Below are 26,098 nucleotides of genomic sequence, written 5' to 3'. Positions count from 1 at the left end.
GGCTTGGAGATGCTATATGAATGGCGTCAGGCTAAAACGACATAAATCAGACCAGTTATTTGGGGATATTACTAAAGTGACAACAAACGGTCTGGCAGATATATTTATGTTTAATTTAAGACAAAATTGGGGAGGCCTCCATCACTGAAAAGTATTTTCTTCTCTGTTTTCTATCTAATTAAAACTGGTCCAAAGAGGTCACGACACAAGCGAAAGAACATGGGATTTGTATTCAGGGCCTTGGTTTCCAATCTGGGTTCTGAAACACACTGCTGATGTATTGCTTCCACTAAACCAGTTAACGTCTTTAGGCCTCCATTTCATCTTCTCTAAAGGAAGGAGGATGGCCTTCAGGGCCTCTAAGATCTCTTTTAGCTCTAAACCTATGATCCTAAAAATAAGCACCAAACTTGTACTCAATCCAGAGAATTCACCATCCATGTCCTTGGAGAGTGTCACAAACCGTCTCCAGGAGGAATATTTATTAAAGCAAAGAGTTCAGAATTTGAAGTGTGTAAACATAGGATTAGGCCTCTCTCCAATCAAACTTGTGAGGAGAGCTGTTTTTTTTTTTTAAACAAAAAGTTACAGCCAACTCACAGTGGATATGTTCATTCCAAAGCTGCAGTTTTAATCTTCAAATTTACATTACAATCAAGTTACCTCCAACTCTGTAAAACATATGTTTGTTTTTTGTGGGTACGATTTGCTGATTGCAACTCCTATTACTCCAGCAGATGTAAGACTGAGCTCACACTGGCTAGAAAACAGGTTGCAATTAAGCTGGGGGAAAAAATGGGAAGCATAAATGACGACTGGACAAGGAATAAATAAGTAAGACTCAGCTGGTAACGGGCTCTGAAATGAAAGCTCACAGAGGGGTCCTCACTGAACCATTTCGCACAGTGACGTTTTTAAATAAACCTCACTAATTTATATGATCTTAAGTCAAGCAATGAATACACTCATAAATTGCAAGGCATTATTAATGACACTTATTTAATTCAGATATATTCACCCTAAACACTGTATTACCAGGCTAATGCGTAATTAGCCATTAATTCTCATTCTGTCAGAAAGTAAGAAAAAAAAACCCTCACACATAGGGTAGACACAGAGACATTTAATCTGATTACAATGAAGACAATTTACTAAAAATTATGACATACAGAGACGGAACAGAAAGTGGACATCACAGGAGGCTGCTGAATGTGGGGGCTGGGCACAAAGGCCTGGCCAGTCCCAGTGGGTGTGGATGTCAAGAGGCCCACTGGATCCTTCTTTCCCCTTCTAGTCACATGGCTTGATCTTGCTTAAAACAAATCATTTGCAGTACCAGATCTCAAACTATACTCTAAAGCAGTGGTCATCAAAACAATATGGTACTGGCTAAAAGATAGAAGGGTAGATCAGTGGAAAAGATTTGGGGTAAGTGACTTTAGCAAGACAGTCTATGGTAAACCCAAAGACTCTAGGTTTTGGGACGAAACCCCACTATTTAACAAAAACTGCTTGGAATACTGGAAGACAGTGTGGGAGAGATTAGCTTTAGATCAATATCTCACACCCTACACCAAGATAAACTCAGAATGGGTGAATGACCTGAATATTAAGAAGGAAACTCTTAGTAAATTAGGTGAACATAGAATACTTTACCTGTCAGATCTTTGAGAAAGGAAAGATTTTTAAGACCAAGCCTTAGATAGAAAATATTATAAAATGTAAAATGAATAATTTTGATTACATTAAATTAAAATCTTTTTGTGCAAACAAAACCAATACAACAAAAATTAGAAGGAAAGCAACAAATTGGGGGGAAAATCTACATAACAAAAACCTGACAAAGATCTAATTACTAAAATTTATAAGGAGCTAAATCAATTGTACAAAAAAATCAAGCCATTCTTCAACTGACAAATGGGCAAGGAACATAAATAGGAAATTTTCAGATAAAGAAACCAAAACTATCAATAAGCACATGAAAAAGTGTTCTAAATATCTTATATTTTGAGAAATGCAAATCAAAACAATTCTGAGGTATCACCTCACACCTAGCAGATTGGCTAACATGACAGCAAAGGAAAGTAATGAATGTTGGAGGGGATATGGCAAAGTAGGGACATTAATTCATTTCTGGTGGAGTTGTGAATTGATCCAACCATTCTGGAGGGCAATTTGGAACTATGCCCAAAGGGTGATAAAAGACTGTCTGCCCTTTGATCCAGCTATAGCACTGCTGGGTTTGTACCCCAAAGAGATAATAAGGAAAAAGACTTGTACAAGAATAGTCATAGCTGCACTCTTTGTGGTGGCCAAAAACTGGAAAAAGAGGGGATGCCCTTCAATTGGGGAATGGCAGAACAAATTGTAATATATGTTGGTGATGGAATACTATTGTCCTCAAAGGAATAATGAACTGGAGGAATTCCATGTGAACTGGAATGACCTCCAGGTATTGATGCAGAGCGAGAGGAGCAGAACCAGGAGAACATTATATACAGAGGCTGATACACTGTGGTACAATTGAATGTAATGGACTTCTCTACTAGCAGCAATGCAACGATCCAGGACAATTCTGAGGGACTTATGAGAAAGAATGATATTCACATCCAATGGAAGAATTGTGGGAGTAGAAACACAGAAGAAAAACAACTGCTTGATCACATGGTTTGATGGGGATATGATTGGGGTTGTAGACTCTAAACAATTACCCTATTATTGCAAATATTAATAATATGGAAATACGTCTGGATCAAAGACACATGTAAAACCCAGTGGAATTGAATGTTGGCTATGGGGGGAGGAAGGGAGAAAAGAACATGAATCATGTAACCACAGAAAAACATTCTAAATTAATTAATTAAATAAATCAATTTTTAGAAAATGAGCTAGAGAAGGAAATGAAAAACCATTCCAACATCTTTTTCAAGAAATCCTAAAAGGGGGTCATGAAGAGCTGGACATCACTAAACATCAACAATAAAATTATCGTATTGCTCAAAAACAACCAACAACAATAACAAGTCAAGCCATTTGACAAGCACAAAAAATAAAAAGGGAGAGCCACAGAATAAGGAACTGAAGGGGGCCACTGTGTGAAAGAAGCCCTGAGACAGTGATGGCAAACTTTGTAGAGGCGGAGTGCTGTGCCCCAATCCCCTTTACCCAAATTTGAAGGAAGAGCTCCCATTGGCTGCTGGGCAGAGGGTTGAGGGAAGGGAGGAGAGGGGAAGGGGAGCAGCTCCGCCTTGAGTCCCTTTGGTGGGAAATGGCACCTGTGCCCACAGAGAGGGAGGGCTCTGTGTGCCTTTTGGGGTATGCATGCCATAGGTTCACCATTATAGGCCTAGGCAAAGAGTCAGGAGAATGGACTAAAACCTATTTGTTATAGATGGAGATAAAGGATTACTACATGAATGTTGTCCTGTGTGATTTTAATCCATCTCTCGGGTGTATCAAAATGAAAGGCTTTGTACTATTAGGAATGACTCATGTCAAAACCAATTCCTTTTAAGTTTCTATGATTTCTTTATTCAAATATGACTCATCAGTCTTCCACATCTTTGCAATTCTATTTCCAGATTAAACACAGCCCTTTACTTTGAGCTAAAACTTACAAGTATACCATATTTCCTCCCTCCCCCTACTCCCTCTGCCCATACTCCGAAACAACTAATTTCCCTCCAGGAAGACCAGAGAAAATATTATTTGGGAAAGGCAACACATTAGAATGGAAGGGCCAGAAGACCTGTGTTCAAATTCCTTGCTAGTTGGGTGGTACAGTGAATATCTCACAGGGATCACAAACCTGATGTGCCCACACACAGTGTCCTACTGTCCCCAAGCGGCATCATTTTTCTGTTACCCTTTGTAGAGTGTATCTTTTATTGAATTATGGTCTGAAAAGTGTGCGTTTATTATTTCTGCTTTCCTAGATTTGGTTGTGAGATTTTTATGCCCTTTTATAGGGTGAATTTTTGTGACAGCGCCATGTACTGCTGAAAAAAGGGAGATTCTTTTAAGGGTCTTCCTTCCAGATAACTTAAAAATAGCCACATGAGATGGAAATCCTTTTGGGAAGGCTCCACATTTCAAACCATCATATGCAGAGGTGATCACAATTGAAAAAGACCTAATGGAGAGATCTGTGAATTGGGAGTCTCAAAGAGTTTCCATTTCTAGAGTTGGTGATTTGTGATTTTTGAGCAGGGCATTTTAGAATCACTTATTAGAATGATGGGGATAATAATACCCTCTTCACCATGGGAAGGGAGGTCCTCTAGACAAAAATGGATGTTAGGCAAATACTCAGAGATCTCTGGAGAAAATGCCCAGCACAGAGACCACTTCATTTTGCTTCCCCCAGATGCCTTTAGCAAGTTTAGAAAGAGCAATTCTAAGCATGAGGGTTTTAAAAAATCTGGTTGATAATGTTTCCATGTGTTACCCATTTATAATATTCTAAACTCAATTTAAAAATCAGTAATTTGGGGACCTTGTTCCTGTTTTGGGGCAATTTGATGGTATTTATTTCATTTCAAATAATAATGAAAATTGGTTAAAGCACACAAGGAAAGAAAAGTTCCCAGAAGTTCATTCCCAGATGTCCTCCAAGTCTGCAGCTGCACCATTAGAATGGTAGGTCTCTCATTGTAACTTCTGCTGCAAATGGAATTGCAATTAGGAAGGCTTTGAGGTTTGGATTAGGTGGGGGAAGCAGAGCAAATAAGAAGCAATTACAGAAGTAGGAGAAATAGGTGGTTAAAATGTTTGAAAAATGTATTTTCACTGATTTCAAGGCAAAAGGTCAACTTCATAATGGCTATTCCATCAGTATAGAAATATACTAACATCCATAGATGCATAATGAAATAAATTAAAAAAAAATACAAGCATATTCAAATAACCACCTTATGAAAAGAGCAAATTCAAAATATCTAAGGGAAAAAAGCTTGGATCATTTGAATTATATTCTTTTGAATGGCCAAATGGAGTAGTAATTATTCTGTAAGCAAGGAAGACTTAAGATTTGTGTGAAAAGCAATAAATGTTTTACACTTCAGCAACTATAAATTCAAAGGCCAAATTAATACACTTAAAGGGATTCTTCTGTTGAATGAGTATCATTTACTCAATCTTTAAATTAATGACTAGCAAAAACAAATGTGTTACTGGAAATGTTTCAACTCACATTTCAAGTTTTATTTTAATTTCCAATGTGGATATAAATGGCATGACAAAATATTTGTCAGTTTCAGTATTCAAAAGCTCAAATGATCACTTGAGCTGTGATTTTTGATGCAATATATTGCCTCATTAGACAATGCTAATTCTCATCAAAAGTAAAAGCAAAATGAACAATATTTTTAAAAATGTTCTGCGCGTCAAAAACCTGACAAGAAACCAATACATCACAGGAAATTAATCGCAAATACTATCTCGTAACATTTTAGATGTGGTATTCATTAAAACAAGAGGAAATAACAAAACTTTTCAATAAAAATTTGTATGAAATGATTTCTTAAAATAATTCTTGATTTTGATTAAAACTAGATCACTGACACAATAACTTCATTTACTTGTGCTCTTTTTCAGCTCTAATAATGACAAGTGGCATTTACAAAGCACATTACAGAGATAGCTGTGGAGGTGATTAAAGTGCTGGATTCAAATTCTACCTCTGACCTTTAGCAGCTGTATGATCCTAGGTAAGGCACTGAAATTCTGTGTTAACAGTAACCAATGTGGAAGAACATTCTGCATGATAATACACATGTAACGCAGGCCAAATTGCTTGCCAATTCTGAGAGAGGGACAGGAAGGAGACACTGGGATCTTATAACTTTGGAAAAATGTTATGTTGAAAAATTATTGTATATAATTGGGAAAATAAAATATCTTCAACAAAATTATAAAAAAAAAAAGAAATTCAATGGGTCTTGGGGAATACCTTGTTATTTAACTACTAAATAACAGGCAGTTGCTATCATCTGAGGTGGAGGGAGTTCCCTTACTATGGAGTGGCATCTTGATAAAATGAGTGTATTCCCACAGGACCGGTTTTAAAGCTTACAAAGTGTTTTACATAGAATGCTCATTCAATCCTCAAAACAACCCTGAGAGGTGACAGAGTGGATGTGTGGTTGAACCTGGCACTCAGAAGATGAGAATGCAAACCGTGTCCCCCAAACAGTCCAGTTGTGAGAGGCAAGACAGTGAACCCATTGCCCCTTCTGTAGAGACAGGGATGATAAAGAGCCCCCACCCCACACGGCTGTGATTAGAGCCAGACCAAATGAGGTAGAGCAGGTTAAACGTCTTGCAAATATTAGGGAGCTATAGAGAACGGCAAGCATCACTACTATGACTAGCTCCATTTTACAGATGAGAAAAGAGAGGCTACGTTGTTTTCCTGGGTCTCCTAGCGAAAAAGTGTTTGTAGAAGGACCAGAATCCAAGTCTTCTCCGCTCCAACATCGGGACATTTTCCAGCTGCGGTATTCTTTCTTTTTCATTGTTCCAAGAGGAATATCACTGACATCCTTCATCAAGGGGGTCTGGGGGACAGAGGCACGTTTTCTACAATCTGCCCCTATCAGGGTGGGGAAGTCCCAAGAGAACGGGGCCCGCACTCCTTCTGGGTGCTTCCAGTCACATAGTCATTTTAAAAAATTTTGTGAAGAGGGACCCTCTGGTGGCACAGCGGGCCGAGGCTGGGGGAGGGGAAGAGGAAAGGAATAAGCATTTAGGGAGAGCAGGCGCTTTAGAAACGCTCCCTTGTTTGACACGAGCGCCTGGCAGGGTCTGTGCTTCTATCAACATCAGATTACAACTGAGGAAGGGGAGCCTAGCTCGGAGCCCAGGGAGGGGAGCAGCCGCGACCCTGCCCGCCCGCTAGCTTTCCTGGATGAGGAAGCCTCTCAGAGGCAGTCCAGCATGACTGCTTGGCTCCCGCAGAGAAACAGATCCTCCTGAGCATCCTCTTAGGCTGGCTCGAGTGTTATTTTTTGCTCTTTCAAAACGTTAAATTATATTTTGGGACCTTTATCTTTGGCCAAAAAAAAAAAAAGCAATATGCTCCGAGCAACTCAGAATTCTGCTTACTATGAAAAATACTCACAATTCATCTAGAGCAGCTTTAGAATTTTATGAGGTGTCGTCCGAGGCTCTCCGCTGCTGGCTGAAAGTCAAGAAACTTGGCGCATCGTGAACTAGTTAGAACTTAGACAGAATCCACTGGAGGAGTAGAAAGGGAACCCCCCTAAAAGGAGTTCGAATGTATTCTGTGAACTAGTCCCATCATCCAGGATGGCCCAGCTCAAGGCCCGGCTCTCCATCACTGAGCCACCAGCCTACCGCAGGCCTTCAAAACTGAGACCAAGAGACCCTCCTCTCTCTCTCTCTGTCTCTGTCTCTCTCTCCCTCCCCCCCCACCCCTCTCTCTCTCTGTCTCTGTCTCTGTCTGTCTGTCTGTCTGTCTGTCTCTCTCTCTCCCTCCCTCTCTCGTTCAACACCTTCATTGTATGGGTCAGGAAAATAAGGCCCAGAGAGGAGGTGAAAGGCCCCAGAGATAGCCTGGGAGCGCCATCTCCCTTCCTTCATCGAACACCCAAACAGACTCTGCTGCCATGGCAGCTAAAGCCCCCCGCTCCTCCCTAGTGCTTTCCCTCACCTCGGTCTGCAGTCAGTACGGACTGCCGTCTCCCCGTTAGACTGGGTTTCCTGACTGGCTTCCCGACTGAACACGACAGAACAGAAGTGGACAGGGACAGGGGCTCCGACAACTTTCCTAGCAGTCACACCAAGATGAATTAGAGGGAGAATAAAGAAAAGACCCCCCAGCGCTCCAGGGCAACGTCTGCACCATCTAGGCAGGCCTCTCTCAGGGCCTTCCACACCAGGGGGGCGAGCAGGCCCACGACGATGCGATCCCACAGAGCAGGACAAGGGCGAGGCCTCCTTACAGCGGCAGAGGTAGTGGTTTGGGGAAAAGGATCAACAGATCCACAAAGAGCCTTGAGATGGGGTTTCAGAAGGATGGGGGGGCGCAGCATGGAGTTTACGTGAGACATCAGAATTTAAACATGCCACTGACAGGTGAAGTTTAACCTTTCATTATTCCAAGTTAAATTACACGGAGCAGGTAGGGCCCATTAGGCCCCTGCGGGGGGGGGGGGGGGGGGGGGACAGGAAGCAGTGTGAATACTAGGGGGGGGGGATGGAATTAGAAAGGGGGGGAGGGGGGAGAGCAGGGCTCCACTGGGAAGAAAATGAATTCAGGAGGGAGCACATCTTAAGGCTGAGAGACTGAGTGCAAAGACCAGAGCCCCAGTTCTAACATCTACTCTTTGGAAGCTTTGGGACAGTTTATTGCTATGCCCCTGGCCCTTCGGCTTCCCTACTCTGCAATAGAACCACATGTACCCAAGGACGTAAAAATACTGTGGAAAAGACCATTCAAAGCCAGTAGATGGACTTTTAAAAAAATTTTATGCAAGCAAATGAAACTCTGTCTAAAGCAGAACTGTTTAGCAAACAGCCTTTAAAAGCTAATTTATTCAGAACAAAGGGATCTTGTTTATAAGACATACCAGAATACATTCTTCTCTTTTTCTTTTTAACTAGAAAAAGTTGCACAAAGCTACAGAGGTATTATTAAATTCAGGAAGACTCTAACTTTTCTCTTTCGATTTAAAGAAGACCATTTCCATCACAGTTTACTGCATTCAGATGCCTTCTCCAAGAAATAGGTTTGTATTGTTTTCAAAGGCGAAGTGTAGGTGTTATTTTAAATAGTCATTTTTGCCTTCTTTTGGTGTGTTAAGGGAGTATTTTTTATTCTTTGGGTGTATGAGTATTTCACACCTCACTATAAATGACAACACGGTGAATCTATGAGGGGAGGGAAACTTTATTGTCCAAACCAGCTAACCTGTTATTTGCCACAGCAAACAAAACACAAAATGTTTGTTGCATTGGAACTGAAAAATAGAATCTTGACACTCGTGTGTCTAAACTAATCAAACAAACAAACAAAAAAGTCCAACCATTTCCCTCCTTCTCCCTTAAAAAAACAAAAACAAAAACAAAAAACCTTTTCCAAATTATTAAAGGAGATACAACGATCAGCTAATTTGGGGGTATCTCCCATGAAGCAATACCCAGAAAGTAACAATACATAAAGTCGTTGCGGGGGCTGAAAGGGCCCTTAAAGGTCACCTCGTCTAACTCTTGTTTTTCAGAGGAGGAAACTGAGGCTCACAGCGGTTAAGCCACTTATTCAGAGTCCTAAGGAAGACATGGAACCCAGGGCCCTATGACTCCATAAGGAGTGAAGTACCCTTAGGGGGCAGTCATTTCACCTCTACGGCTCTAAGTTAGAGACAAGTTGGAGGAGGGAACATCTATGACCACTAGTGATCCTGAATAATAAGCCTTATTAATAAATGAGGGGGGCACGTTCTAGAATGAGCTTGGCCAGAAGTTTTCCTTTCATATGACTTTCAGGAGTCCTCTTTCTTTACACATATCTTTTCACCCCCTAAGGAGTTGGTCTGTGATTTCCCTTTGAGAAACATTGTTCTAGGAAAAAATTGTAAAATGTTATTTATAACTGGAAGTTAGGAAGAACATCTAAAACAGATAGAGATGCTATTTGGAAAGTTTCAAATTCACCTGATAACAAGTCTTGGCATAAATGAAAACCTCATAATTTTAACCCTCTTCACGTTTAAGTCTCAAATTGATCCTAGGAGCCATTTTTAGTAATGTCCATTTCCCCTTGTTTAATTCCAGGAGATTATCATTTTCAAAACTGTTTGTGGTTTTTCAAGGAAAGAGGGAAACCTTTCCTGAGCTTAACCTCTCCAACTCAGCATTAAAAAATACCTGCTTTGGCAGAACAGAGACAGACAAAAGCTTTTCACTAAAGAATGAGGCCACAAGTGAGTGCCTCTCTGAAATCAAGGAATATCACTGAAGAAACAACTAAAATCTCAAAGATGAAGGAATATTTTAAAACTTACTTTAGCACCATTTTAAAACCAAAACAAACTACTTAAGTATTTCAATTTTTCAATGAGAGGCATCTATCTTTTCATTTGAAATTGCACCTGTGCTTTCCAGTAGTGGGTAATGATTTTTTTTTTTAAAGCAACCTTTCTTCTTTTCTGAGGATATTAATGTCTACCTATTAAAAGATAAGGGAATGGTTCAGAGTAGGAAAAAACTGAATTTCCATTTGCCTCTATCAGACGGGAAGCTCTGTGAGAGTAGGCACTATATTTTTTTACTTCCCTAGGCAACGCCACTCCCATTCCAAACCTCATAGTAGATCCAATATGGTATAGAGGAAAGAGAGCTGAATCTTAACTCTGCCACCTACTATTTCAGAGATCTTGGTTAAGTCATTTAGTTTTCTCTGGGCCTTAGTTTCTTCATCTGTAAAAAGAAGTGGCTGGACTAAGTGGCCTCAAAGTTCCCTTCAACTCTAAATCTTTGATCTTCAGTTTTACAAAATTTACTCCCCTCTTCTGAATAAGTCTTTGTGTTCAGAAATATTTTGGGGAGAGGGAGGAGAAAGGACATTATCTAGACAATGTGAAAAAAAAGATATCAATAAAAATCTATTTTAAAAAAAACTGTGATCCTATAAATTTAGTACAAGGTCTTTTGTAGACTAGATACTCAGTGAATATTGGTTGAATAAATAATGAATGTGAAGATAAATCTTGTATTTGTTCATACAAAGTCATATTTGATCATGTGACTAGCCAAGATAAATCCTGATACATGTAGGAAACATTCAGGAAAACAGAAAATGCAAGAATGATCATTAAGTTACTTTTTTGGATTACTCTATTCATAAGACAAGAATAATATGTAGTCTAGAAGATTCTTTGTTGTTTTCTCCGGGTTAGGCTATGAACTTGGTTCTCTCACGTTTTTAACCATTTTTCTGGAACCTTCCATGCTAGATAAAACTTTGTTGAATTGAATAGAAATCCTCTTGCTAATCTCCCGCCCTTGCCTGTTTCTGTGGCATAGGAAGCGGGACACTGATTCAGAGGCATGTGAGGGAGACCCCTTTCCTCCCTCAAAAACACTGTGGAATGCTAGGCAAGTCCTCTAACTTCTGTCTGCCTCATTTTCCTCATGTGTAAAAATGGGAAAAATAAAAATACCTAACTCCCAGAACTGTTATAAGGATAAAATAAGTGATAAATGAGATAGTATTTGTAAACTACTTTGTAAACCCAGAGTTATTATAGAAATGTTGTTATAATGATAATAGTATCATATGATATAATATATCCAAATATAATATTATCATATAATTATATAATTATCATTACTGCCTACTCCCATGCATGGAACTCGCAAAATAAATTGCCCAAATGGGTTAATGTTTCTAATGTACTAAGGAAATTTACTCATTTCTTTTGGTATATAATTCTTCAAACAAATTACAAAAAATAACTTTTCCCCCATAATTTTTAAAAACAGAAATTGTGGTGGAAACCCAAAGCAGATGGTATGGGGGCAAGAACTCTAGATTTACAGTCAAATCATTGAGGACAGATTCTTGGCTCTGCTATATATACTCACTAAATAACTTTCTTTAAAAAATATCCCTTCTTTGGACCTCTATTTCCTCATATGTAAAAAGGGAAGAAGTTGTCCTAGAAGATCCTAAAGGTCCCTGTTAGCCTTAAATTCTATGATTCTCTGATAAAATTAGATGCTATGCTGCTTCTATGCTGCTAAAGAACTTAATTATTGTAAAATATTTATGCCTTCCAAATTTTAGGCAGGAAGACAAAACTCCAGTTATTGCTCCCTAATAATAATGCTTAGTATTTACTAACTTTGTTGAATTAAATAGTCGGCTTGTAGGTGAGGATATACTCAACAACTGTACTGAACAGGTGGTCTTCCTAAGGTCTCAGAAGTATTCATTGCAAATAGTGAATTTAAAATAACGCTTCTGTGAGTATTCAAGGTGGAAAGGAATGCTTTATTCCTCAAGAGTAAATATTAAAAATATTGAGGGCATTAAAAAATAGGGAGGTATAATCTCATTGCTAAGTAAAATGTTCCCTCAATGTAGCCCATCATGGCTTTAACACACGCACACGCACACACACACACACACACACACACACACACTTTTCAAATTGTGTTAACACATCTACACACTCATTTTCTCAAGAAATCATTACTTCAGAGGGCCTAGTGTTTATACGTAGTTAATGGAAAACGATAGACACTCACTACAAGAAACAGACTTCCTTCCGGCAGTCAAATACAGCCTTCTGGGTCATTCAGCATTTCTCCATTTGAAGAAAACCGTCTCTTTCCAGAGAACTAAGAGAGAAAGGCAATTTACTCTCAACCAGGTGACCGAAGAGCCACTGGGGGCCGGGGACATGGCTCAGGCCTGGGAGACTGGGAAAGGACTCGCTCTGTCCAGGCTATCTCCACGTGGACATTGAGGAGGGATCGGCCAGGTGGCTCTGCATCCCTTAGTGTTTGAGGTGACAAAGCTGTTTCTCCTCCCAGATTTCTATTTTCTGCTTGGTTTACACTTGGTGTGTTTATTAGAATGATGCTTGGCATCCTGCCCTTCCTTTGCCGGCCTCTGACCCTGTGGCCGGATGTCCTGAGGACTCCGGACAGAATGGACAGTCCATGACCTGGCCGTCCATAGTGGGCTCTAATGGACAGAGGCCTGGAGACGAATTATGGAGAAGGGCCTGTTGGCGGCCTCCCAGGCCAGGAAAGAAGGCAACATTTCTCAGTCCTCCTAGAGGACATTCTTCAGGAGAGGTGGCCAGGGGGCCCAGTGGAAAAAGTACCCTGGACCTGACTTGGGGAGATCTGGGCTCAAATCCATCCTAAGACCCCTATTGGCTGGGGGACGCTGGGCAACTCAGTTAGCCTTTGTCCCTCTCAGTTTCCTCAGCTGCAAAATAGGGTGCCTGTGAGGATCAGATGAATTAAGATTTGTAAAGTGCTCACTGAGCCCAGAGCCTGGACACATGTGTGTTTCCTTAATTCCATTCATTGCACTGTGCAAGTTCAACCTATAATTAGAAACCTTTCCTGATCTATCCTAACAAATAGTGTAGATTTTGTCTTTAATTTAATTTTATTGCCTGTGTTCCACAGTGGAAAAGCCCCTTGAGCAAATGGTTCATTTTCAGGTTTGTGTTTGTAACTCTTGGACCTATGATAGCAGCTGGCACATAGTAGGTACGTACTTAATATACACCTGCAGAATGAAACTGGATTTGAACTAATATGTTCATGAATCCTTTAATTTGGGGACAAGGATATTCATCCTGCCCAAGGAAACCTACCAAATTAAAAGAATAATTTCCAGAGGTTCTCCCTCTATAAAAAAAAAATAGAGGAATCTTAAGTTATAAAAACCAGTTTATGTTTAGATATATGTATATATATAAATAATATATATGTTTACATATCCTTGTTTTCTAGGTATTAAAAATACAACAAAAAGAGACTACAGAACATTAGCATGGCTACATGATATAAAGGTTCCAGTAGCACAGAGTAGACACATTAAAAAAAATAGCTACCTAAAAAAGGTATTTCTCTCTATTCCTGGAGTCACCTCCCAGACCATTTACATGCCAAAAATCACTAAGATTTTTATTCATTTAAAAATAAACTAAGCATATGTAGATTAAAGAAAAACCCAACACCACCAAAAGCGATAAGCTGTTACCCTATCTTGTTCGCTAATTTCCAACTTTTTGAAGCTCAACAAGACCCCTTGATGCTTGAGATTATCTTAAGAAAAACAAAACAAAATTGAATAGAAAATTTAGGGAACTTATTGTCTCAAATGGTAGTACAAGATCATAAAAAACATAAATGGCATCACAAAAGGTTTTGATGAACTCAATGATAGACTCATAATTTGTAACCAAGGGAAACTGGAATGGTATGGAATACAACCCTAGCATTAAAGGCTATGGTCTTGGTGTAAATACAGCCAAATGAACAGATGAGAACAGCAATTCGGAAATCATTATCAGTTGAGGAGCATAAGGAATCAGAGAAACTTAGAGCTGAAAGCAAAGTAAAAATGATCTTGCCTATTCTGAAGTAAGTGGTTCTCTTCATCTTTGTGGTTAATAAACCTGGCCACTTTGGAACCACAGGGCTTCACAGAACTCAGCCAGTGGGATCAAGGAGAATTGGGGAGGTCATGGAGGATTCTTAGTTCCTTATTTCCTTATTTCCTTCAGCATTATCAGCAAGTGTCAGGACCAGAGCAGCTCATTATGTTTGCCATAAATGGAAATTGCAGTTTATCTCACTCATATCAGGTTCCCTTTAAGACTCCTTGTTTTTTCCTTCTGTTCCTTCTTCAGTCAATAAATATTTATTAAACACCTACTATGTCCTAGGTGTTGTGCTGGGGTTTGGGGAGAATGTGTAGCCTTGTTTTCTGTCCTTACAGAGCTCACCTAGAAAGAGAGAGACATGGTGCAAACTGTACCAACAAGATAAATTAGAAGGAGAGACATCATGCAATCAACTGTACCAACAAGATAAATTAGAGATAATTAACAAAGGTGAGGCACTGGAATAATTTCCCTACTGATTTCTATCATCTATACACAACTATTCACTGCTCTAGCATCAACTTTTTTAAGGCACCATATAAAACTTGTAGTATGGCATTTTGGGGGGGTGGGGGTTAAACATTTTTGAATTAAATTTTTATTCTGGCTCTGGACACATTTGGCAGTTTTACTGGCCATTATGGCCAATGGGAAGCATGTCAGTCCTTGACAATAATATCTACTGAGAAAATACATAGCAAAAGAGCCACTTCTAATTCAATTATTCTCATAGATTTTACTTCAAGAAAGACATCAGACTATAAACAGGTAGTTTTCAGAAGAAGAAATCAAAGTTTTCAATAGTCACAGGAAAAAAAATGCTCCAAATTACCATTGACTAGAGAAATGCGAATTAAAACAACATTTTACACTTATCAGATTGGTTAACATGTTGAAAAATAATAAATGCTGGAGGGGATGCATTGGTGGAGTACTGAACTATGAATGGGTTCAAACACTACAGAAAACACTTTAGAACTATGCCCAATTGGTATACCACTTTAACCCAGCAAGATGATTATTAGAGCTGGATCCCAAAGAGATCAAAGAAAAGTGAAAAGCACCTATATATACAAAAATATTTGTGGCAGCACCATTTGTGATAGCAATTGGAAATAGAGGGGATGCTGATGAGATAGGGAATGGCCTGAACAAACTGTGGTTTTATGATTGTGATAGAATGTTATTGTGCTGTAAGAAATGATGAGAAGAACCTGGGAAGAACTCTGTGAATTGATACAAAGTGAACTGAACAGAACCAGAATACTGTACACAGTAACAGCAATATTGTAAGATGACCAACCACAAAAGACTTAACTACTGTCATCAAGACAATTCCAAAGGACCCATGATGAAAAATACTATTATCCTAATCCAGAGAGAGAATTGATGAAATATAGGTGCAGATTAAAGCATACTTTTTTCACTTTATTTTTTCTTACTGGGGGGGGGGGCGCAACATGACTAATATGGAAATAAGTTTTTCATGGCTTAACAAGTGTAAATGATATATTGTTTGTCTTCTCAATGAATAAAGGGTGGGAGGGACAAGAAAATTTAGAACTCATACTTTTAAAAAATGAATATTAAAAACAAATGACTGGGCAGTAGGTAGCAAAGTGGATAGAGCACCAAGCCTAGAGTCTGCAGGGCCTGGGTTCAAATATGGCTTTAGTCTAGCTAGATTTCTACCTGTGCAAGTCACTTAACCTCAATCACCTAACCTTTTCCCTTCTACTTTAGAATCTGTAACAATGTAATAATAGGCTTTTCTTCATGTTCCCATAAGCATTTAATTTGAACAACTTAATTTGTCTGGTTCTCAGTTCTCAGGGCCATATTTATCTAGATTAGCCCTTAAGCAGTAGGCAAGGTCTATTGCCAGGACCATACCCTTTCAAAAAACAAGTCTTTCCAGTTTGGTCATACCCAGTAGAACTTCTGTTCCAATGTGTCACAACCCCCTCAGGAATGCAGCATTACCTCCATAGTATAAGTGTTGAAGTAAGCCTTTTACAGAATATTTATGCAGTCTAAACCAATGTTGTCCCACCACTATTTTTGGGCTGTGTATGCTGAGGCTTAGATCTACTACTAAGCTCACACAGGTATGTGATGGTTCTCCAAATACTGTATTTAACTCATCTAAAGTCCTATTCATCTTAACTTTAAAAAAAAAATAGATTTATTTATCTGAGAGGGGAAAATTAAAGCCCCCCCCCCTATTATTATTTTGTTATCTACTTCCATGTGTACCTCATTTATAGTTTTTCCTTGAAAAATCTGGATGCTATGACCTTTGGTGCATAGAGTTCCAATATTGATGATGCTTCATTATTCATAATACCCGCCCCCCGTCCACCAAATAATATAGTTACCCTGTTCATCCCTTTCAATTATATCCATTTTAGCCCCAACTCTTTCAGAGATCATGACTACCACCCCAATTTCTCTAATTCAGCTGAGGCATAGTCTATTCTGCTCTAGACCCTCACTATCTATGTGTATTTCTCATTTTCAGTTTGTTTCTTGTAAACAATACATTGTCAGGTAATGGGTTTTTATCCTTTTTGCTATCCATTTTCTTCCTATGGGTAAATTCATTCCATTTACACTCCATGTCATAGCTGGGCATTTCCATTTATTCCATTACGCCTCACCATTTGTCCCCCTCTTCCTTTCTTTCCGCTGAATTCCTCCTCTGATTTCCAATTTCCTTTAACCAATACTTTTCCAAATCACAATCTCTTCCCAAAAATCCTCCCTTATCCTCTTCTCTTGTCTCTCTAGTTCAAAATTGGACCACCTTTCCAAAAATATCTTCCTTATCCCCCCAACTGTGCCCTCTTACTTCTTGATATGATCTCTTCTCCATCTTTTGTCCTAGTCCCCCCCTCATCCCCTAACCTCTTGATATGTATGCCCCTCTGGGTATCTTTCATTTCTTCCCTTTTCTTAACCTACTCTGCTGTCCTTTCTCTTGACCCAGTCTTCCTTCTTTTATTTCCTCAGTTCTACACAGGGACTCTCAGTCCCCCCCTTTTCCCATTCCCCCCTTCCCTCTTGCTTCTTTGTATGTTAAGAAGGTTTTTACCCTTCTAACTAGTATGCTGTTCTTTCTTTATCACAGGTCTGATGAGAGAAGAGTTTTAAGTAGAAGCAGTCCTCCCACCCTCTCCTCCCTTCTCTTGACAGTTTCTCCATTCATTCCTCCTCCATATTAACTAGCCATTCCTTCCCCACCAATCTTGTCCCCAGGAGCTACCTCATTGATTAAACATTTGTTCTGTTCTGTTCTATCTCAGGTGGTGGGATTGAGGCCAAAAAAAAACCAGAAATCTTCCTCTCTAGTAATCCCTGGCTGACTCCTGTCTGTTTTTGCTACATATAGCACTGATTCTTTGAAGATCATTATGATTTCTTTTTCTTAAAAAGTCTTTTCATATCCTTTGACCATTTGTTATTTGGGTAATAGCTCTTATTTTTTATAAATTTGACTCAGTTCCCTATATATTTGAATAAAATGAGGGCCTTTATCTGAGAATTTTGCTGTATTTTTCCTCTAGTTTCTTTATAATCTAGGTTCCATTGTTTTTGTTTGTACAACCCTGTTTTAATTTAATGTAATCAAAATTATCCATTTTACTTCCCAAGATCCTTTCTATCTCGTTTAGTCATATTTTTTTTCCTTAGAAACAGATCTGACAGGAACAATTTTCCAAGCTCCCCTAGTTTGCTTATGATGTCACTCATGTCTAAGTCATGTACCCGTTTTGACCTTATCTCAGTATACAATGTGAGATGTTGGTCTATATGCAGTTTCTGACAAACTGCTTTTCCAGTTTTCCCAACAATTTTTGCTAAATAATGAAAACACTAAAAGTTTGGGGTTTATCAAACATTAGACTACTATGGTCATGTACTAATGTATACTATATAGAAATCTAAGTTCCTAATCTATTTCACTGATTCCCCATTTCATTTCCTAGCAAGAACTAGACTGTTTTTATGACCATTACTTTGTAACACTGTTTGAATTCTGGTACTGCTAGGCTGCCTTCTTTGATGATTCCCTCAACATTCTTTACCTTTTGTTCTTCCAGATGAATTTTACTATTTTTTTCAAGTTTGGTTGGTATTAAATTCAGGTGTTCTAGACCATCCTCGTTTTTCAGATAAAATTTGAGGCCCACAAAGATGAAAAAATTGCTCAATGGCCCATAGGGATTGAATGGCAAAGCACTGACTGTGTGCAGTAGAACCTGGGTTTAATACTTGTCTCTGATGCTTGTGCCTTACATGGCCTTAGATAAGTCACAAAATGGGCCCTCAAGTTTTTCATATATAAAAGCTCATCAAGAATTTTCTTCTTGGGGACATCTGGGTAGCTCAGTGGATTGAGAGCCAGGCCTAGAGATGGGAGGCCCTACGTTCAAGCCTGGCCTCAGATACTTCCCAGCTGTGTGACCCTGGGCAAGTCACTTAACCCCCACTACCTAGTCTTACCACTCTTCTGCCTTGGAACCAATATACAGTATTGATTCCAAGATTGAAGGTAAGGGTTTAAAAAAAAATAAAAAAGAATTTCCTTCTTACTCTGATGATCTCCCCTCCCCCATATCACAAATGACAAATTACTTAATCCATGCCAGGAACATACTTTAAATGTAAAATTATTGGATTATGCTCATTTTGTTTACTAATACAGAAACAAAATAATAAAACACTAAGTGAAAATTTGAATTTGCAATTCAAATTATAGAATGATTGCCCACATAAATAACATTATTCAAAATGTATCAGACTTAAAAAAAAAAAAGTCTGATCCTTTAGAGTCATGTTGGTAAAACTATGGCATGCATGCCAGAGGGGAGCATCTAAAAGTCTGATTTACTAGTATTTTTAAGGTATACATACTTCTCCTGAATGAAATAAGAAAGGTGTATAATTTTATTACCTAAGAATTGTCCAGTATTCTGAACAATAACACCTTAAATTCTCAAAGTTCAATGCATCAAATACTAGGACAAGTTCTAAACATGGTACTTTTCAAGCCTTCAGTGAAACTTTGAACTTCCTTAGAAGGAAATCATTACCCCCAAACCAAGAAATGGCAACGATTTTTTTAGTGCTATTATTTCTGATTAATAAAATTATTTAATGCCTCATGGGTACAACCAATTCATTAGATCTACATTTCTTCTGATTTTAAAAAATGCAATATATATTCCTAAAGTCCTACATTGTGACACATTTGTGAGGTTGGTTAGGATTCTATGAAGTTAAATTAACTCTGAAAAAGGTCTTATGTTTCTTATTCAATGAAAATCTCTGATCTACCAAGTTATTGCCAGTTCTGTGTCCCTTGGAATGAACATTTTGTGTTCTGAAGTGAAATTTAAATTTTTACTTGTCACTTTAAGTATTTCCTTTCCAATCATTAAGTATTAATAACAGCCACAGGGGTTGCTTTTAATTTCATAGTTTTAATATAATTTTACTTGCTATATTTTTCTTGAAAACTTCTATTTGTACACATACTGGTGATCTTCCTTTGAAGGTGGAATGTCTACTTAAGGAGGATTCGTGTTCAAATGCAATTTGAATAGAATGACTTCTGAAGTCTGTTGCAATTACAGTATTTTGTTCTCTGTGATTGTTATTATCAACCAATATTTACTAAGCATTCATTGATGAATGGAGATGAGAAGAGGGTCTGGTCTATTCCTTTCTGCCAAACTTCACAGTAGCAAGAATGCACGGAAAACTTCTAATTAGCATTAAAAATTATTAAAGCTCTGTGTGTGTGTGTGTGTGTGTGTGTGTGTGTGTGTGGTGCTGTCACAAAGAAGACAACATTGGTACAGTACTTGCCTTCTGGACACTTTTAATTTAGATAACACTGTAGGATTCATTGACAAGAGGTTTCCCACAGAATAGGAGGTCCCCTTTTGACAGATGAGGGAGCTGAGAATTAAGTGATTTCCTTGCCTGTGACTACACAGGTAGTATCAGACTGAAGACTCAAGCCCAAGCTTCCTGACAAAGTTCTCTCTCCACTACATCACACCATTGTTCACTGATGGATGCTTAGGCTAGGACACAGAAGGAAAACATTAAAAGGAGGCACAAAAGAAAAAGAAAAATTCATTAAAAATACAAGCTGTGTAAGTGCATGTTAGGGGCAGCAGGGAAAATGGCTATTTGAGGAAGAATGTATCAGGAAGAGTGAGGCACAATGCAAGGACCGCTGCCTGGAGTCAGAGAACATCAGTTTCAATGTCACCTCTGATTCTGAAATCAATCCGGAGATGGTGACTCAGTACCTACTACGTGCAAGACATTGTGGCAAGTGCCTGATTCACATTCTGGACCTTGGTTTACTCCTCTATAACATGGTGCTGAACTCACAGGTCTGAGACCTTCTAGCTTTGGATCCACCCTACTACAAGTAGATGTGGGAGTCCCTCATTGACAGTGAAAGGCTATTACAATAAACAAAGCCCCCAAGTCTGGGGGCCAGGGGAGTTTCAGGGCAACCAAGATGGGTCTCTCTTCCCTTGTTCCTCCCTACTCAAGCTGCTATGTTGTTTATGCTGCTACGCTCTCTCATGTAGGGATCAGCTAACCTTTTTATTCTCTTTTGCTCAGTGCTCAATCAAGAGGAATTGATGTGAGAGAGTTCTACGTAACTGAAGTGCCCATGGTGGGTGCTTAGTCGAAGAGCCTTGGATTTGGACTCAGAAGAATTCGATCTCAAAATTCTCATCCACCCACGTTGGACAATCTCTCCCCTCCATTGGGGCTCGGTTTCCTCCTCAACAAAATAAAAGAGATGGACTAGAGGAACATGCTATGCCCTCATTCATCTCTAAATTCTTTTTCTGAGGAAATGCAAGAATAATCTACATTTTGTGCCCAGGGTATTTACATGTCACTTACACAGTATGTCCTGTGGAAATAATTAACACAGCCCCAAATCCTGTTTCTGAAACAAGAGGAGCAATAAGAAATTCTGAAATAAGAGAGGGCAAACCATGACAAGGTGATAGTCAACAATGCCGAGGAGCAGCTGGCTCGGCTCTTGACAACATGTGTAACTGAGCATGTCACTTAACCTTTCAGGGCCTCAGCATCCCCACCTGAAAAATGAAAAGGCTCTACTAAAGTCTTTCAGCACTAAGTCTATCCTCCCAGATACCACTCCTCCACAGTTTGGCTATCTATAAATAAATTGGTTATCTATAAATGAGTTTATCTATAAATAAATCTATGAATATCTGTAAATATCTAAATCTATAAAAATAATAAAAAATAATGCCAGCAGCACCTACCTCACAGCACTGCTGTGAGGAAGCTAGAATAAAATAATAATGTATAAGAAGCACCTTGCCAACTCTGAAATGCTTTGTGAATGCAAGTTATTTAAATGAAAGTAGCATGAGGCCATAGTAAGAAATAGGAGTACCAAGCACCGAGAACTGAATTAAAATTGTTTACCCCTTTTGTAACCTTAGGTAAGGCATATATCCACTCTGTAAAATAATAATAACCAATATTTAATATATACTTAATATATACCAGGCACTATGTTATGCCCTTTACAATTATTATTTCATTTGGTTCTCACAACAACCCTGGGAAGTAGGTGCTATTATACCCATTTTACAAATGAGGAAATTGAAGCATATAGAGTTTAGTGATTTGCCCAAGGTCACACAATTCCAGAGGCTAGATTTGAACACAGGACTTCCTGACTCCAGAGCCAGGACTCTTACCCACTGTACCAACTATTGGAAGTTCTCTAAGGACTCCATCAGCTCTAAATCTAGGATCCCTTAAAATAATTTTAGACTTCAGCGCCCATTTAATCCAATCACTAATCCCCTTCATTTTACAGATGAGAAAACAGTAGTGCTCCCCTAAGGTCACTGGCCTAAGTAGCTAAAGCAGACCCGGGACTCAAACACAGTCCATGTCCCAATTCTCCTCCTTCCTATCCCATTGCTTCTAGCTTTAGGAGTTAAAGATGTTTCTAGGCTGCCTCGTTCTGCTCTGCTGCCTTCTAACAACTCCTATCTCATTTCTACAGTCTTGTTTTTCAGCAGGCAAGGAAACAAGTGAGCATTTCAAGCCTCAATGCACCCTCTTGTCCTGAACTGTTGGAAATGATGCCCAATGCAACAATCAGTTTAGCTAAAATGTGAGAATTTAACACTAGCTTGAACTCCTATTCCTTTTCTTGGTACTCCATGATCAGTCTTGGGTTTTAAAGGTTAAAAAGAGCCCATCCTGAGGTTGTAATTCAACCCAACCCTTAGATGAAATTAAGATCACTGGCCATCTCTGCATAAGAGGCATGCCCTGGAGGACAGCAGTCTGTGGCTCCCCAGCACCCAGAGCACGGCTGCCTCTTCTCCCATGTGACAGGCATCTGGAGACCTGGAAGGCTGGGCTCTAAAGGTGACGCCGTGGAAAGTATGGGACCTGAAAGGGAGGCGCTCTCTTTTGCCCTGGACTCCCAGTGAGAGGAGCCGACTGTGCTTGCTCTAGAAAGTTCTGGCCAAAGGAGGAGATCTGTAAAGAGAATAGCAAGCCACACGGGGCGGGTGCCTTTTCTTTCTCTAACCCACTCTTTTAATTTGTTATAAATTAAAATACAGTCTGCAGAGAATTTTAATCTTAACTGTTCTGGTGACCACGAAGGGACTGAATTCCATCTCTTTTTTGCTTTTTAAATTTTTTCATTTCATGTGCTGTGACTAATATGTGGTATAGGATAAATATATTTAAGTTCCAGGTTTCAGAGAAACTTAGAGAAACCTTAGGTAAAATTAGTCTTTCTTATGCATGTTTGCAAATTATTTTTGTCTTTCTGGTTTTTTGTTTGTTTGTTTTTTGTTTGTTTGGGGAGTGAAGCAAAAAAATCAGAAAGGGGGCCAAAAATGGCAATGTAAATAATTAGACACCAGAGTTAGAAGAGGGAAAGGAAAACATCAATAGCATTAGTTGTAAGAAAGAGACAAGTCCTTCAGTTCTCTCTCTCTCTCTCTCTCTCTCTCTCTCTCTCTCTCTCTCTCTCTCTCTCTCTCTCTCTCTCTCTGCCTGTCTCTCTTTCTTCCTCGTTTTAAAAAATAAAATAAAATAAGCTGTGTACAGGCATTTCAGCAGAACCACATGGCCTCTTAGGGAGACATCCAAGGTGGAGACTTATTAGATTGTAAGCCATGGTGACTAATTTATTTTTTGTTCACTCGATAATTTCTAAATTTGTTTGTTGGTTCTTTATTTTTTTTTAATAGGAAGTACCTATCCCACAAGTGATGTGAGCTGACAGTGGGCGGTAAGGGGCAGTTATAAGAATGGGACCTTCATACTTTGAAATCTTTCATTTTTCACTAGTTGGTGCTAGTTAAACATCAACAAAATCTATAGTTTCAGCATTAGTCAAGCATGAATTGTAGATTATTCAATTATCCACTTTGTGTACTAGATCTGTAACATTCTATACTAGGCATCAGCTTTGGATTCTTAGAAACAATTAATTACCTATAATGGTCCTCCAATGTACTGCATGTTCCCGCAGTCCCCTGCCAAAGTTCGCACTCTAGAAGGGCAGTAGGACCTCTCCTGCATTGACAAATGATGACAAGGTGGACAATGGCAGTACATGGACCCTTTGCACAGGGGACTCTGGCATTCCAGAAGAACCCCCCCCAATCTTACACATGTTCCTTATTTCTTATGGCAACAAACCCCAAAACATACCCCACCTGTGTTCTGAAAAAGAGATGCTAAGCTACCAGACCCCAATACATATGCCAACCCTGATCTACAGAGTGTGGAAGCTGCCACTCTACTGAGGAGCCGCTACCATACAACCGGCTCCAAAGAGGCTACTCTATTAGCCCCTGGACTTGCCCACTAGCCCTAAGGCTACCTGATTAGCCCCCAGACTATTCCACCAACTATTAGGTCATCATGCTACCAAAAACCACTTCTACCTCAAATAAAATCTTACTTCTGGATTGAACAGAATTTGAGTCTCCCATTCTTGGGGTGAGACTGTGCTAGAGACTTGAGTGTATTTCTCCCATGTCACAAGAATCTCCTTTACATGAGCAGCTCATCTCATGGGAATTGATGGCGACTGACAAAAGGGCCAGGAATAACGAAAAAGCAAGCCATTAGCATTTGTAAGAAATAGTTTAAAACTATGACTACACCAGCTGGGACCTCCTTTGGTCCCATTGTGGGTCTTTTAGTTTTAGGACTTTAAAAAAGGTGAAATTTGCTATTGGAAATATAAAATCCCAAAGAAGTGAATTACTGGTATCTTTGGGCCATACTCCTTGATGAATCTACAAGGTTCAACCAAGCAGCCAATTTTTTAACCAGTTGTTTTCCACTATTTTTTTATACCCATCTCATCTTATAGCCATTTCTCCCTCTCCAGCCTCTCCTCCATTGCCTCATCCTGCCTTCACTTCTCTCTTTTCAGGGACTGTCCCCAAAGTTTCCTTTGCTGCCCCTCCCTGCCCCACACAATCTTTTCTTCCAGGTCCAAACCCACTCTCTATTTCTTTTCCCTGAACGGGGCCTTCCCACGCTACACCATCCCCTAAAGACCACAACATTTCCACCACAATCCCTGGATATGCCCAACCTTCCCTGACCCCACCCCCTTCACTCTGCTCTGGCACATGACCCTGGAGCCATGATGTTGAACCTGTGGCACACATGCCAGAGGGCACACATACCACCTTTATCAAAGTTTGTTACTAGAAAGCCAGAGGGACTCAGGTAGAGCTGCTCCCTGGACATTCCTCACATGACCCACCCCTCCACCTAGCAGCCCAATGGCAGTGCTTCTTCCCTGGGTGGGGGGGGGGAGGTAGGTTGGGAGGGGGAGGGGCACAGCACACAGTCTCTAAAAGGTTTGCCATCACTGTCCTAGAGGCAGTGTGGTGACATTAAGACATTACTTTCTCTCCCACAGAGGTCGGCATATGGCACTGGGACACCTCCAGCTTTGTGGTCCAATCGCTGTTCTCAAGACAGTTTGAGGCCATTTTTCAGGCCATTTAATCCAGGCTGGAGTGATATAATAGATTTAATGTACCTTATTCTCTGAGGGAAAAAGACCAGCAATTTTTGAGGCCACCAATAATCCTCTGAGTGAGGATGTGAAACAGTGGCCATTGCAGGGCCCCTGATCACTCTGAGGACTATGTGAGATAATGGGATACTAGGGAGGCTTTCTTAAGAGGAATGAGGAATGCTCTACTTAGCCAAAAAAAAAAAAACTGGGATAAATTTTAATGTTACTCAAGATAACAAGTGTCCCAACCAGTTTTATGATCAAGTATATAGGGCAGCTGGGATAAGAGATATGCAGGTGTAGATTCTACTAAAGCCACCGATGCTCATATTATAAATGATAGTTTTAGTGTTGTGACTTAAAAATCTAAATTTAATTTGGTCACCAGGAAAAATCCCAAGTAATAAAATACCCAAGTCAGCTGGAAATTTTATGGTGATGTAATTGATATAGTGGAGGAGATTAAGAAGAAGGAAGAAGGAAAGGGCTAGTACCAGGTGGGAAGATTAGGAAATCTAGAAAGTAAGGTTTTGAGTGTGAAGGAGGAAGGAATTAGCCTGACCTCCAAAGGGGCTCAGCTAAGATGCCTGAACCTGAATCAGCTCAAGGGCAAAGCTCACTGCCAAACCCAGACAAATAACTGCCACCACTCCAAGATGTCAGAACGCCAAGCATGCTGCCAACCAGAGTCACCTCTCCAGGGAAAGAGGAAGAGAGAGGAAGTGACATGCCTTATATGGACGGTTTTACGTCACTTTCCTGCATTTCATCTGTACCAATAATAGCTTAGCTTGACTTAGGACAGCCCAGAGGTCTGTCCGCTTTTTCTGCACATGTCTGT

General features: G+C 39.6%; 1 protein-coding gene and 1 long non-coding RNA gene across 4 annotated transcripts in view; one reads left to right on the top strand and one right to left on the bottom strand.

Annotated features, from left to right (window-relative positions):
• PIP4K2A (phosphatidylinositol-5-phosphate 4-kinase type 2 alpha) overlaps positions 1-26,098 on the bottom strand; it is a 199,083-nt gene that overhangs the window by 101,230 nt on the left and 71,755 nt on the right. The window lies entirely within an intron of this gene.
• LOC103102953 (uncharacterized) lies at positions 13,979-21,001 on the top strand. The gene is made up of 3 exons (XR_473448.3): positions 13,979-14,133; positions 14,492-14,606; positions 20,808-21,001. It is a non-coding gene; the product is annotated as an uncharacterized LOC103102953 (long non-coding RNA).

Source organism: Monodelphis domestica, chromosome 5, assembly GCF_027887165.1.
Source record: "Monodelphis domestica isolate mMonDom1 chromosome 5, mMonDom1.pri, whole genome shotgun sequence".
Lineage (NCBI taxonomy): Eukaryota > Metazoa > Chordata > Mammalia > Didelphimorphia > Didelphidae > Monodelphis > Monodelphis domestica.
The sequence above is the reverse complement of the archived record's forward strand: the minus strand, read 5'-3'. Positions and strand labels throughout refer to the sequence as shown.